This window comes from Phodopus roborovskii, unplaced genomic scaffold, assembly GCF_943737965.1.
Source record: "Phodopus roborovskii unplaced genomic scaffold, PHOROB, whole genome shotgun sequence".
Lineage (NCBI taxonomy): Eukaryota > Metazoa > Chordata > Mammalia > Rodentia > Cricetidae > Phodopus > Phodopus roborovskii.
Genome location: NW_026125281.1, coordinates 31,434,142 through 31,449,940, shown reverse-complemented (window position 1 = coordinate 31,449,940; position 15,799 = coordinate 31,434,142).

Sequence of the window (15,799 nt, the reverse complement as noted above, 5' to 3'; positions counted from 1 at the left end):
AAAAGTATAAATTAATACAGTGTTGATATTAGCATCTATTTTCTTTTTTATTAATTTTACACAATTCTTCAAACATCTTTTCAAAATAAACTGTGTGAGAAAGCACTTCACATCTTTTTTCTTTTTCATTTATTTTAATTTATTTTTTATTTAAATTTGAAATAAGCTTGGTTTACATGTCAATATCAGTTTCCTCACCTACCTGTCCTACCTGATCCCCTCACCAATTACCATCCCATCCCCTTTCTGCTCCCCAGGGAGGGTGAGGCCTTAGGGAGTCTTCAAAGTCTGTTAAATCATTAGGAGCAGGGCCTAGGCCCTCCACCATGTGTCTTGGCTGAGGTAGTATTCCTTTATGTGGAATGGGTTCCCAAAGTGATTTCTATATTAATAGTTATTAATAACCACTCAGATATTCTTTAACTTTTATATACCAGCTATGGTCCTGTGGGCTGACGTTTTTCTGCTTTTTAACTTATTATTTTTAATTGTGTGGAAAACTGAATGAGTTGGGAAAGTCAAGTAGATCAAATAACCTAACAACCATTTATTGTGCCCGATATAGTGATAAGGTGATGAGCAAGACAAGAATCTCATCGTCAAAGGCAGGGGATGGAGTGGTAGGTGTCCAGGGATTGGGGGGCAAGAGCCACTCTTTTGATGGGAGAATTGGCAGGGAAACTCAGCAGAGAAAGCAGTGGACCTGGATCTGAAGAGCTGTGAGTTTTGCTTAATATAAGAGGATGGAAGGCAAAGTGGAACTTCCAGTGTTGGTTTTGAGATAAAAGAAAAAGAATAGACATTAAGGGGTGACATTACCTCTAATGTTGCCAACAAAAGCTGTATGCATCACTGATTTTATGAAATGAATCCTTGTTAACTTGAGATCCTTTTCTGTAAAGCTTAATTAGATATTTGTATACTTGATGGCACAATAAATGAAAGCAAGTCTTTTCTGAGGTAGTTATATTTTCATATATATACAGAATGTATACATGGTCATTAAAACATTACTAAAATGTAAAGAAAAACTGGAAAATAAATCCAGCCATAATTACTGCTCTTATTAATGTCCATAATTTCAAAATCTTTCTAAACATCTACTTCTTTTGAAAATAGAATCATTGGGCCCCTACTCCTCATAATGGGTCACCTTGCCCAGCATTTATATGTGGGGAGGTGCTTAGTCTTACTGTAGCTTGATATACCATGTTTTGCTGATACTCATGGGAGACTTGCCCTTTCCTAAATAGAAATGGAGGAGGAGGGAATTGAGGAATGGGAACGGGGGGGGGGGAGGCTGGAAGGAGAGGAGCAAGGGAAACTGAGATATAAAATAATGTAATATATTACTTTATTGTGTATATTATATTATATATGATATAAAATAAATAAAATAAAATTTAAAATTGAATAACAACATATAGCTTTTTGTCTGTCATTTTGTATAGAATATCATGAAATCTTTCTCAAAATAAACATGTTAGTAATCCATAATTATGTCACAATAAAATAATATTCACCTATGCTGCTGTGTTTAGAGATTTTCCCTTTATTTGTATTAAAATAGTGCCATTATAAGGTTTTTATGATCATCTTTGTTTACATTATTTCTTTAGGAAGACATACTGGCTTAAAGGGTTTACTGGTTCATTTTAGAGTCACCTTGATACAACCTAGTGTCACTGGGGAAGAGGGGACCTCAACTGAAAAATTGCCTTGATCAGATTGACTGTAGCCATGATTGTGAAAGATTGTCCCAATCCATGATTGATATAGGAGGAAGCAGACTGATGTGGGGGAACCATACTGGACGGGGTTTTATATGAAGGCCAGTTGATTGCTAGTCAGGGAGCAAGCCAGTAAGCAGCGCTCCTTCATGGTTTCTGTGCAGGTTCCTGCTTAAGCTCCAGCCCTGACTTCTGTCAGTGATGGATTGTGGAAATATAACCAAATGAATCCTTTCCATCCCAAGTTGCTTTTGGTCAGTGTTACATCTCAGCAACAGAGGTCAAACTATAGTAGAGTGTGTATATTTCAATGCTGGTAAATTGAAAGTTTATGTCATGTTACTTATATGTCCACTAAGTTTTAGTTTTGTGATGAAATTATAACTAGTTTGAGAGGAGAGCAAAATACTTTTGTACTGTTGAAGTTCTTCCCTAAAAGACAATTAAATGAAATACAACAGGATTGAAACAAAAGATCCAATTCATATAATTTATATATTTACAGAACAATTTTCTAATGGACTAACAAATTTGTAAAATTTGCATTTAAAATTTTTCATGCATACAGAATTTCTTTTTTCTTTTTTCTTTATTATTATTTTTTCTTATCTTACATATTGATCCCAGTTCCTTCTCCCTCCCTCCCTTCCTTACCCCCTGACCCCCCATCTCATCCCATTCCCCCCACTCCACAGGGAGGATGATGCCTTGCCTTTCAGGAGGGATCATCAAAATCTGTCAAATCATTTGGAGTAGGTTCTAGGCCCTCCCCGTGCCTAAGGGGAGGCTAAGGGAGTAGTCCTCCATGGGGAATGTGCTCCCAAAATCCGTTTGTGCACCAGGGATACATCCTGGTTTCCTGTCAATAGTCCCTTAGACTGCCCAGGCCTTCTAACTGAGACCCACATTCAGGGGGTCTGAGTTGGTATAATGCTGGTTTTCCAGCTATCATGGGGGTCCATGAGCTCCCCTTGTTCAGGTCAGCTGTCTCTGTGAGTTTCTGTAGCCCTTTTCTTGATCCCTTTTCTTATCACTCCTTCCTCTCTGCAACTGAATTCTAGGAGTTGGCTCAGTGTTTAGCTGTTGGTGTCTGCTTCTGTTTCCATCAGCTACTAGATGAGGGCTCTATGATGGCATATAAGTTAGTTATCAATCTCATTATCAGGGAAGGGAATATAACGTAGCCTTTCCACTGTTGCTCAGGTTGTTAGTTGCGGTCACCCTTGTATGTATCTGGACATTTCTGTAGAGTCAGTTTTCTCTTCAAACCTATAATGCCTCCTTCTTTTATGGTATCCCTTTTTTCTGCTCTCATCTATTTGTACCTCCCAGACACAGAAAGACAAACACAGTATATACTCACTCATAAGTGGATATTAGACATAGAGCAAAGGATAACCAGGCTACAATCCATAACCCCAGAGAAGCTAGGAAACAAGGAAGACCCTAAGAGAGACATACATGGACCCTCCCCAGAAGGGGAAATGGACAAGGTCTCCTGAGTAAATTGGGAACATGGGGGATGGAGGGAGGAGAAAGAGAAGGGGAGAAAAAGAGGGGGTAGGAGAACATGAGGGATAAGGAAGGTCAAGTTAGGAGAAGAACAGAGGAGAACAAGGAAAGAAATGTTTCAATAGAGGGAGTTCTTATGGGCTTAACAAGAAACCTGGCACTAGGGAAATGTCCAGGGATCCACAAGAATGACCCCTACCTAAGAATCTAAGCAATAGTTGAGAGGCTACCTTAAATACCTTTCCCATGTATTAAGATTGATGCCTACCTTATATGCCATCATAGAGCCTTCATCTTAGAGCTGATGGAAGCAGAAACAGAGATTCACAGCTAAGTACTGAGTCAAATTCCTGGTATCCAGTTGCAGAGGGAGGAGTGATGATCGAAGGGGTCAAGATCATGTTGGAGAGATCCATAGATATAGCTGACCTGAGCAAGTGGGAGCTCATGGACCTCAGACTGACAAATGGGGAAACTACATAAGGCCAAACTAGACTCCCTGAATGTGGGTGTCAGTTAGGAAGACTGAGCAGCTCATGGGACTCTTGCAGTGGAACCAGTGTTTATCCCTAGTGCACTAATGGGCTTTGGGAGCCCATTCCCTATGGAGAGATACCCTCTCAGCCTAGATACAGGGGAGAGGGCCTCGGTCCAGCCCCAAAAGCTGTGACAGACTTTGATGATCCCCCATGGGAGGCCTCATCCTCCCTAAGGAGTGGATGGGGTGTTGGTGGAATGGGGAGATGGTAGGGGGAGTGAGAGGGCAGGAGTGAGAAGGAACTGGGATTGGTATGTAAAATATGATCGTTTCTAATTTAAATAAAAAAATCAATTAAAAAGAAAACCTCCTCTGCACCAGTTAATGCTAAGACTAGTGTTGGTGTTTTCTGAATCTCTCATTAAATCTCACATTCAAGGCTCTGTACAAGTGCTTTTGTGATTGTACAATGAAGGCTCAAGTTTTCCTTTTCTTGGTTCTACTCTGTAAATTATTTATTACAGATATCAAAATTATTGTGTTATTTCTCTTCTCAACTAAAACTATGGTGCATGTTTTCCTTGAGTCTATTACTTCCCCACCCCCCTTTGTCTCTACCCTCTGGACTGGATACCCTGCACCAAGACATTCCTCACATTCTCTGCTTCTAAAGTAAAGCTCTGACAGTAGCTATTGGAAGTCAGTGCTCCTGCATCTACCTAGTTCTATGACCCTATCTCTTGGAGGTACTAGTATTTTGTAGGTATCACAATGATCATGGCCAAGTACTTCTTAATATGCCCATTTTATGACATATTAAACATATGGATTGTCTCAAACTGTGAGATGAAAACAAAGAAAAAAATAAGTAAATAAATATATATAAAATTTCAAAAACTCCTGCATTAACACACACACACACACACACACACACACACACACACATATATATATATATATATATATATATATATATATCTTCATTATAATTATTGCACATTAAAGAGTTTAGGTACCCAAAACACATAATCAATAAATAATTTTTCACTATATTATAAATAATCAATGAACTCCTAAGACTTAAAAATACTCAGAAACCTCTTGTACACTTCTTTATTGTATTAAAATAAACTTTAGGTAGTTGTTTTGGACCCATTGGTAGCCTTGTCTTCACATGGTACTTGCTGGGTTTTACTTTTGCACATTATGATTAACCCCTTTTCCCTCTGGTGAAGTTCTTAAACTTCCTTGGTAGTTTCCAATCTTTCTTACCATGCAATTCTCCAGTTGTTTTGTTCTGTTAGCATATTTTCTCTTGCTAATTTGCCTGTACTAATTTGGCATGAGTAACTATGATATAACTAAGACTGTAAAACTAAGGCAATGAGAATTGAAAGAGCAAATATTGACTTCTTCTTGAGTAAAGATCAAATACCCATGCACACATACACATAATAATACATTCATACTGGTTAGATACATAGATATTTAATATGTAAATGACCTAGAAGACTTTTCTAATTCCCGACTCTGGCTAAATTTTGCCTAAACAAACTATGTTTCTCACTCAATGCTCCTATTGTCTAAAATGTAATGTCAACTAAAACTGAATTTTGTGGGAGGCTCAGAAAGAGTGTCATGCTTTCCTTCATGCTGTCAACAGAGTACAGCATTCCTTCACCTTAAATCACACCAACTGTAGTTGCTATATAAATCCCTTGAGATCTTTGCCTTCCCAGGATCATCTAAACTCTGTCCTGGGGAATCATGAACATCAGTTCATCCTTTGACCAATATTCTTCCCACTGTAGGGAGCAAGGGAAGCTCTGAGTGGGTGATAGATGTCCTGTGTGAATGTGTATTGTTGATATAGACATGGCCACATACAGGCCTTCATCACCTCAGCCCCATGAGAGTAGCAAATATTTCCTTAGGGATCCCAGTGCAAATAATTAATGTGTACAAAAGCTAGCAACTGCTGCTTTGTCCTCCTGGGTGTTTACAGCCTGAGACTGTTCACCTACAGAGAACTTCTATGAAGGCCCCATAATAGCTCCCCACTGTGCTTCACATAGTAAACATGCTGAGGTTCTGGGTTGCTGTGTTAGTACTGCTCTATCAAATGCATACCAGCTTTTGTGTATTTCTTCATTCTCCTTTTGCCAGTGACCATAATCAGAGTGCCATGGCCCAAGCCATTTGAGATATGATTCCTTACTGTTTTCAACTCTTCTCTCTCTCTCTCTCTCTCTCTCTCTCTCTCTCTCTCTCTCTCTCTCTCTCTAATTGAATTTCTTGGCTAAAAATCTCATTTTTAGAAAGCATGTTATACATTAAGCAAGAATTAGTAATGTGTCAGAAGAAGGAATGCCATCTGTTTGACCAGAGTCTCATATTATCCTGGAGTTAGCATTCTTTAACTTCAATGACTTCACAGTCTGATATGCAATTACATCCTCCTGGCCTGAAAATAAAACAGAACCAAGGGGGTACTGCACTAGAGAACAGGAAGAAGCAGTCAGCATCATCACCGATCACAGACACAATGTTTAAAGAAGTTCGGAAGCTTCTGTAATAATTGAGGTCATGAAAAAGCAAGTGAAAAATGAGAGCGTATTCCTACTTTATGTTGATATTTTTTATCTAATTTAGGCAGCACAATACAAAATAACCTAAACAACACTGCAGGGAGCATTAGTAGTGCCGTTTCTAGATTGCTCCGATACTGAAATATACAAGCCTGGAATCACCCTTTCATTTAATTATAAACAGATGAACAGACGGTAGAAAGATTATTTTCTGATCTATATTAATTTGTTTGTTTATAGAAAATTCCCCACTGACCTGTTTCCATTCTTATTAAGGACAGGATAAATTACTCATAATTTATCTCTCATTCTTTTAGAATTTCTGTCAAATAGGCCTGTAGGAACAGAGAGACTCTTTGAGCCTCAGGCTTCTATTTTAAAGGAACAACAGAAAAGAATGAAAAGATCTGAGCATTTCCTCATTTAAATGATACATAAAGAGGAAGCTCTTCTTCAATTCTAGATTAAAGACACTGGTTATTTTGTTCCCATCAGCTGTGGTACTGATGGGGGGCATTGACCCCAGGCTTTCTCCTGCCCATTATCTGCACATATGTCACTTTCCTATTTCTGTAGGAAGTGCTTGCCATATTATATAAAACTATGACAAAGGTTTTATGGTTACCATTTTTTAAAAAGACACTATATACATATTCATGAGGCTTGAGAACTCTTATATCTCTGGTTTCCTGCACTTTATATAAAAACTGCAGCATGAACGCTTATTTATCTGGAAGTATAATCGATTATGAAAGATGTAAATCCTTTTAATGGAAGGAAGACTTATGATTTTATTTTTGTCATTCTTCTATTTTCCTCCATAAATATCTTTGACAGAGTGCATGACAATTTATTTCTACTAGAAATAAGTTACTCTCTGTGCAAATATTTACTTGTAAGTTTGCTTAAACCAGGATTATTATTTATAAATATTTGAATATTTTTCATGCCATTAAACAAACATGTCTTCAAATATACACAAAATTAGATTAATTATTGAAGCTCAAAAATGAACCCTCAATCCTCAAATTAAACTATTTCAAGACTGCAAACTCGTCAGTGCATCATGTGAGAGATATGTTACTAAAGAGAGGAACCAACCAAGTTGGGAAGATGATAGCCCTAACCACATAGAGGTGTTGGGAGGATTGGATCTGTGAACCCATTTAGCATGCTTAGAAGCTCTCTCTGGGAAACTCTACACCAGAACTGGTTGTACAGGATAGGGCAACTTCAATGCTTATTTATGGAATGCCTGTATGTTTCTGTAGCCAGAGTGCAGCCCATACTTACAACAAATGGCAAACCTACACCATTCTCCAGTGAAAACAGAAAAAATGGAAGTCTACACATGACCTTGTTGAAGACTCCTTGTCACCACCTGTCACAATAATGATCTGATCTTGTCTGTTTGAATTCAAAGCCTAGGTTCATTTTGTTTGTTCGTTCGTTTTGTTTTTTTCTAGATTGTGTGATAATTGTGAGGTTTTTTAACTTTTAAAAAATTTTATACAATATATTGGATTATGTTTTTTCTTTCCTTTCCAGAACTACTCAGATAATCCCACCTACCCATCCAACTTCATGTTCTTTTTCTATCTTCAAACAAATGAGAAAACAACCAACAAAACAAATTATACATAAAACAAGGAATAGGAGCTGACCAACTGCTCTAAACATGAGTCCCTAGAGTGTGATCGATAGAGCTAATGCCATTCCGTTGAAGAAAACTAATTTTTTTCTGTACTAGTAAGTATCCATTGCAAATAGCTTCTTGGTTAGGGTGGGACCTTGTGTTCATTTCCTCTTCCCTATGCTGTGATTTTGACTGACTTGAACTTGTGCAGGTCTTATAAATGCTGTTACATGTACAAGTCTTTGAGAGCTCATATATGTATCACTCAAGTTGTGTCTAGAATTACTGCTCCCTTGGAGTTGTTCACTACCTCTTGATCTTTCACTCTTCTTTTCTCTTCTTTCTGAGCTTTGAGAAGTTTAAAGACATCTCATTTAAGGCTGAATGCTCCCAATACTCTCAATGTCCATATGTTGTACTGTTGCAATTTTTGTGTTACTTACCATCTACTGCAAAAACCACTGATGAAAATTAAGCAATTTCACTGGTATTCTTAATGCCTCCTCTACTGAGTTCCTTGAGCTCTAAGGGGAGGGATTTTCTTGAGACATTCAATTTAGGGGTTAGTGTTCCAAGGAACATAGGAGGTAAGGCTCTATATAGGCATCAGTTTGACATCTCCATTTTCAATGAGGTATGTAGATGTCTTCAGCAATGGGCTTTGCTGACAGTTTGAGGAGAGTAACTTTGTCTTCAGATTCCTGTGAGGCCCTTTTGGCCTACAACTTAGTTGAATGTAGCCCAATCTAGGTACTGGAAACTTCATTTAGTAGTAACCAATGGTCCCCATTATTTGGTAATTTTATTTACATCACATTCCTGTATGTATATTTTTAGGAAGTTTCTACTATATTAGCTTCCTGTACTAACCCTCAAATGCCCCCTTTATTTTGATGTCTCTCCCTACTATAGAAACACCTGCTCAACATTGTTCATTGCTACTCTGTTTATAATAACCAGAAATGACAAAGAACCTAGATGTACATCATCAAAAGAATGAGTAAGAAAATGTGGTTCATGTATACAATGTAGTATTACTCAGCCATGAAAATACTAACAATGTGAAATTTGCATACAAATGGATAGAGCTAGAAAAATAATCATCCTGAGTGAAAGACAAATGTATGTATTTGCTTATATGTGGAAATTAACTATTAAATCAATGATAACCAAACTACAATCCATAGAACCACAGAGGGTAGGTGTTGGGTAAATGACTACAGGGAAAAGGTAGACCTTGTTAGGAAAGGGAAATAGAACACAAGCAGGGGTGGCTGGACAAGCCTCATGGTCCACCTTGTTTGAAGCAGGATTTCTTGTTATTTGCTATTGTGTATAACATTCTAGCTGATTTACCATAGGAACACTGGGATTAAAGGTGTATGGTAAAGTGTTCTGCCTTGGTGAGTTCTGGGGGCCTAAACTCTGGTCACTATACTTGTATATCATGATTCACTGAAAAATATTCCAAGGCCTTCTAAATTTTTGACCTGACTGCTGCTGGCACATTTGTGTGTTTAAAATGCTAAGGAGTGATCTGAAATTTTTTTAGGTTAAGTGTTCCTTTAGACAACAATTAACAAATAGCTTTATTAATATGTAAAACATAATCTTATGTAGTAAAATCCATTATTTTCTTTTTATTTTTCTCTATTGCTTTTAAGCACAGATATTTCCGTCCCTGAGTTAAAAAACTATCAGCACTTTCTTCTAAATTTTTAATAGTTTGAGTTTCCATGCATAACTCTTTAACCAGCTGGAAGATATTTTGGAATATGTGTGACTTGGATAATGATGCAGCTGTGAAAATGTATAGATGTGGTCCTTACTTAGAACTGAACACTGTATTTGCCTCGTAACACATACAAAGTATTTTCTGAATTCACCCGCCTCTTTTCACACAACCAGCTAGGGACTATTCAAACAGACAAGATCAGATCATTATTGTGACAGGTGGTGACAAGGAGTCTTCAACAAGGTTTGTCTCATTCTTATTTTCCTGAGATCTTGAGGCACATCATTATTTATCTGGGATTTCTAATTTTCTTTAAAAAAGATAATATTTTATGTGCAAGTGTGTTTGCCTGAGCATGTGTATATGCATATGTGCTTGAAGGTATTACTAGAGAGCAAAAGAGGACATCAGATCACCTAGAACTGGAATTACAGGGAGTTGTAGGCTGCCTACTGTGGGTGCTGTGAATCAAACTCAGGTCCTCTGCAAGAGCAATGTGATGATTTGAAAGAAAATGTCTCCCTTTAGTCTCATATATTTAAGCAGTTGGTACCCAGTTGGTGGTGATGCTTGGGGAGGTTTTGAAGCCTCTGCAACTTGGAATATTATAAGAGGAAATATGTCACTGGAGAGTGGACACTGAGAGTTTTAAAGCCTTACTCCGCTTTTAGTTTTCTCTCTCTCTTTCTTTCTATTTTATCTTTGTGTTTGAAGATGTGCATTCTCAGCTTCCTGCTCCAGCTGCCATGGTTTTGCTTTCTGCTATTCCTTCCCACCATGATGGACTCTTGTCCTTCTGGAATGTAAGCCTAAGTAAATTCTTCTTTCTGTTAGTTGCCTTGGGCATGGTATTATATTACAGCAATAGATAAGTAACCAATAAAAATAGCAAAGTCTCTTAACTGCTGAGTTGGCCTCTCTACAAAATCTCTCTGATTTTTAATGTAAATATTAAGAGTCATAATGAAATTATTCTTGAAACTACTATTGTTATAATGGGGGAGAGGATCAGATAGGTTGTAATTTGATTTTCATTTGTGTTCTAGTTTGCTTTCTGTTGCTACAATAAACAGCATGACCAAAGTCAATTTGGTGAAGAAAGGGTGTCATTTGGCTTATATATCCAGAGCATGTAGCAGAAATTAATGAAATGAAGACTAATCAAATAAATAAAGTGTTGGTTTGTGTCCATTCTCTGACTCTATAGCTTCTACATGTGAGAGAAAATTCACAGTAAGTATACTTTTTTTTTAAATATGGAAATTTTCTAAACAACAACTAAGTTACAATTATAAAACACACATGTTTTTTCTAGTCCCTGGACTGCTCAGGTGCCCCCAAATAGCTGCAACATATCCAACAGAGAGAACTATCAACTTCGTGTGAAGACAGAAAGTAAAAATCAGGGCTAGAACTGCACAACTAGGAGTTTGTCTCATCCCTCCCTTACAAAGTGATTTTTGGGATGTATTTATTCATTTTCTGGGTGTGAACACTTCTTTCAGCTCTTTATGCCTTTAGGGAAAAACAAATGGTAATTTGGATTTCCAGGGCTGCTAGAGTATGTGTACAAGTAAAATGTATTTCTGGGAGACCCAGGAAGCACAGAGGATCAACACTGAAGCATGAGAAATCTTGTGCACTCTAATTATGCATGCAAGACTAAATCTAATGTCAGACTAATCTCCGAGAACCCTGGAAAATACTTATTAAGTTATGCAGTGGGTAACTCCAGCAATAAGGCCTGAGTGTGGCGTTTCCACAGAAGTGGGACCGAATGAATGGGCACCAGTTTCTCACAGTTCAGCACTTGGACAATACTGTTGTAACTTCTGCACAGGAACATTACAGAAGTACTAGCAGAACTTCTTGGTGCCACATAGTGTTTCTGCTTTGTACCTGAATGTTTTATACACCTGTGGATGATGTGTGTGGGCTAATAAGGATCACAACTTTAAAACTCCTAAATGTACCCAGTAAGGACTACAAATTGAAAAACCAACACAGAACATGTTTTAAGATATTACATCTTGGTACCAGAGCCTCTTATCTATGTTAGATTTACAGAATGCATAACATAAAATACTTGGTTTTTCTTCTTCCTCTTCTTCTTCTTCTTCTTCTTCTTCTTCTTCTTCTTCTTCTTCTTCTTCCTCTTCCTCTTCCTCTTCCTCTTCCTCTTCCTCTTCCTCTTCCTCTTCCTCTTCTTCTTCTTCTTCTTCTTCTTCTTCTGTTTCCTGGTCCTCTGAACTTTTTCGGTTAAAAACCGAAAATTACTACTGTTGTAGCACCTGACACACTATAAAAATGGGCTTTATAAATAGATTAATTAGAACGCAGAGAGTTATTTGAGGAATATTAAATCAAATGGAAATTCACTTTCTGACCTATCAGGGTAGTTCTTGAATCAGTTTTTATGAGACCTGCTGTTGATGAAGTCCACCAATCTTGGGCTTTCAAAAAAAACCTGAGACCCAAGTCTTCTTCCAGCCAGTTCCTTTCTTCTGATCTCAAGGATATTACTCATATGGGCATCTCTGAGGGTCACCTATGATTTTGCAACTATTGCATGAGATTTTGTGGTTCCCAAAGTAGAAAAATCAAAAAGTAAGTCTTCTGTCATTTGACTTCTTTCCCATCATGACCTAAGAATGTGCTGAATTTTTGTTTTTAGCTCCAAGAGTTTTTATTTAAAGGTTTAGAGATTAATTTATTGTTATTATTATTGTGTGCATTTATGTATGGTGTGTATGTGTGTGTAGGTCAGAGGAAAACTTAATTATAGAGGAGGTTCTTGCCCTCTACCTTCATTTAGTTTCTGGGGCTTGAATTCAGATCTCTAGATTTGTATAACAAGTGTCCTTATCCCTGATACCACCTCACTGGCCAAACTGATGTTATTTTGAGGCTTCTATAATGTTCCTAGTCACTGAGAGCTGGGTATTATTGCTTGTTAGAGGAAAAGTCTAATTCCCATTTTCTTCCAAATCAAATATAGGCTAAATTATTTCTGTTTATATTGATGTAAGGCTTACACTGATGCCCTTTGTCACCCAGTTAAACTTACTGATGTGATATTACATTGTTATATGTCAAAATTTTCCTTTTTAATGCTTCATTATATTTTCAGGAATGTATCACAAAAGATAGTATGCTGTTATACATGTTTGATTTTCACATAAATAATCCCAACATAATAGAATTTTTTGATAAAGTCAATTCAATGTGCAGGTCAAGTCACCCAAGTTTAAGGTCAATTGTTTCTATTTGTGAGCTCTTTTTTTAACTCTTAGTATAAAAGCAAATGGTGCCCTTTGTGGTACTCCCATTCTGAGTTGATATACATACTTCTGTCAAAATATTTGCTACACAAATTTGCTGCTATTTATTTGCATGCTTGTTCTACCACAGATGTGAAATTCTAATAGACAGTATCTTATTTTTCTTAATAACCCCAGAGTCTAGCACCTGGAGACTAATAATGAGGGTATTATGGATTGAAGACAAAATAAACAACCAGCTCACTATGAACTCTGATCAAAGAATTCTAGGTGTTAACGGCCATGAGAACTTTAGATTTGTCAAGGTGCTATGGTTTGAATACCCTCTCTTTGTGGAAACTTTAATCCCATCACAACAGTGGCAAGAAGTGAGACCTTTGAGTGGTGACCTTAAACCATGAAGCCTTCTATTTTTTAAAAGAAAGGATTAAGGATTTTAACAAGCAAGGTGTGCTCCTCACATGGACATGAGTTCACCAGACTTTGCCATCTGTTCTTTGTGTGCTTGCCTGTTCTGTTTCCATATGAGACTGCAGAGAGATTTCACCAGAACTGAGCAAAGTTTGACTCATTTGTTTATGATTTATCCAATTGGCTGTTTTGTTATAATGGGAGAAAAATGATCAAAACATAAAGCATAGAGCTTAAGAGCAATGCATATTGATGGAGCAGTATTTTACTTATGTAAATTTACAAACAATGGAAAAATATTATGTCCTTAATATATTTCTTTTTCCTTTAACTTTCTATTTGAATCTGAAGTTCTTATATCATTGTTTGGTGTTTGTATTAGATTTAGAACTTTGGCTGATTCCTTGGATATGTAAACTAATACTTAAATATACTGTCAGCACTATATGTACATAAAATATGACACAGAGTTTGGATCTTGAGATTTGATAGATTATAATGTTAATATCAAGTAGATGAAAAGCTGACTGCCAAACTTTGCTTTTATATAATTTGTTCAAAATTCGCTTCCTTAAGATCCTGAAGGAACAAAGTTCAAAACCTCACTTTTGGACATCGCTATAATACTTTATGATAATTCTAAAAATGTATAGTGTACATTTTTTGAATAGAAGAAATCTCTACTGTATTTACATTATCTTCACCCATACTCTCCACCTGTTTCGACCCCACTTCCTCTCAGTCTGCTTTTCCTCTTTTTTTTCTTTGATTTTATATTTGAAACAAAGTTGTTTTACATGTCAATGCCAGTTCCCTCATACTTCCATTCCCATCTTCCTCTATTACCCCCACCAAACTCCAGCCCATCCCTTTTCTGCTCTCCATGGAAGGTCATGCCTTTCATGGGGGAACCTTCAAAGTCTGTCACATAATCTGGAGTAAGACCTAGGTCATCTGCCATGTGTCTAGGCTGAGAAAGTATCCCTCTATGTGGGATGGGCTCCCAGAGTCTGTTCCTATAGTAGAGATAAATACTTATCCGTTACCAGAGGCCCCATAAATTGCCCAGGCCTTCTAACTAACACCCATATTTAGAGGGTCTGGGTCAGTCCTATTCTGGTTTCCCAAATATCAGATGCATGAGATCCCCCTTGTTTAGGTCAGCTGTCTCTGTGGGTTTCTCCAGCCTGGTCTTGACACCTTTGCTCATCACTCCTCTCTGTCTGTTTCTAGATTCTAGGAGTTCAACTAGTGTTTAGCTGTGGGGTTCTGCTTCTGGTTCTATCATTTACTAGATAAAGGCTCTAGGATGCCATGTAAGGTAGGCATTGATCTCATTAACTTGTAAGGGCATTAAAGATAACCTTTCCACTAATGCTTAGATTATTAGTTGGGTTCATCCTTGTAGATCTCTGGGCATTTCCCTAGAGTGAGATTTCTCCATAAATCTATAATGGCTCTCTCTATTATGGTATCTCTTTTCTTGAACTCTTCTATTCTTTACCTTATGCCCACCTATTCCCTTCTCTTCTCCCCTTCTCTATCTCCTAGCTCCCTCTCCCCTCCCTTCATGCTCCCAATTTGCTCAGGAGATCTTGTCCCTTTCCTCTTCTCCAGAGGACAATGTAGGTCATTCTTAGGATCCTTCTTGTTTCATAGCTTTTCTGGTGATGTGAATTGTAGGATGGTAATCCTTGTTCTATGTCTAAAATTCATATGTGAGTGAGTACATAACATGTTTGTCTTCTTGTGTCTGGGTTACCTCACTCAGGATGGTTTCTTCTAGTTCCATCCATTTCCCTGTGAATTTCAGGATCCCATTGTGTTTTTCTGCTTGGTAGTACTCCATTGTGCAAATGTGCCATGATTTCTCCAACCATTCTTCAGTTGAGGGGTATCTAGGTTGCTTCTAGGTTCTGGCAATTACAAATAATGCTGCTATAAACATAGATGTCCTAATTGTATGGTTGTGCATCTTTTGGGAATATGCCAAAGAGTGGATTTACTGGATCCTGAGGTAGATTAATTCCCATTTTCCTGAGAAAACTCCATACAGATTTTCCAAAGTGGCTGTATGAGTTTGCATTCACACCAGCAGTGGAGGAGTGCCCTCCTTTCTCCACATTCTCTCTCCAGCATGAACTGTCTTTGGTGGTTTTGATTTTAGCCATTCTGACAGGAGTAAGATAGTATTTCAGAGTTGTTTTGATTTGCATTTCCCTGGTGGCTAAGGATGCTGAGCACTTTCTTAAGTGCCACTGTGGATTCCTCTATTGAGAATTCTTTATTCAGTTCTGTACCTTTCTTTTTAATTGGATTATTTGGTGTTTAGGTGACTAGTTTCTTTCTTTTTTCTTTCTTTCTCTCTTATTTATTTATTTATTTATTTATTTATTTATTTATTTATTTTTCTTATTTTACATATCTA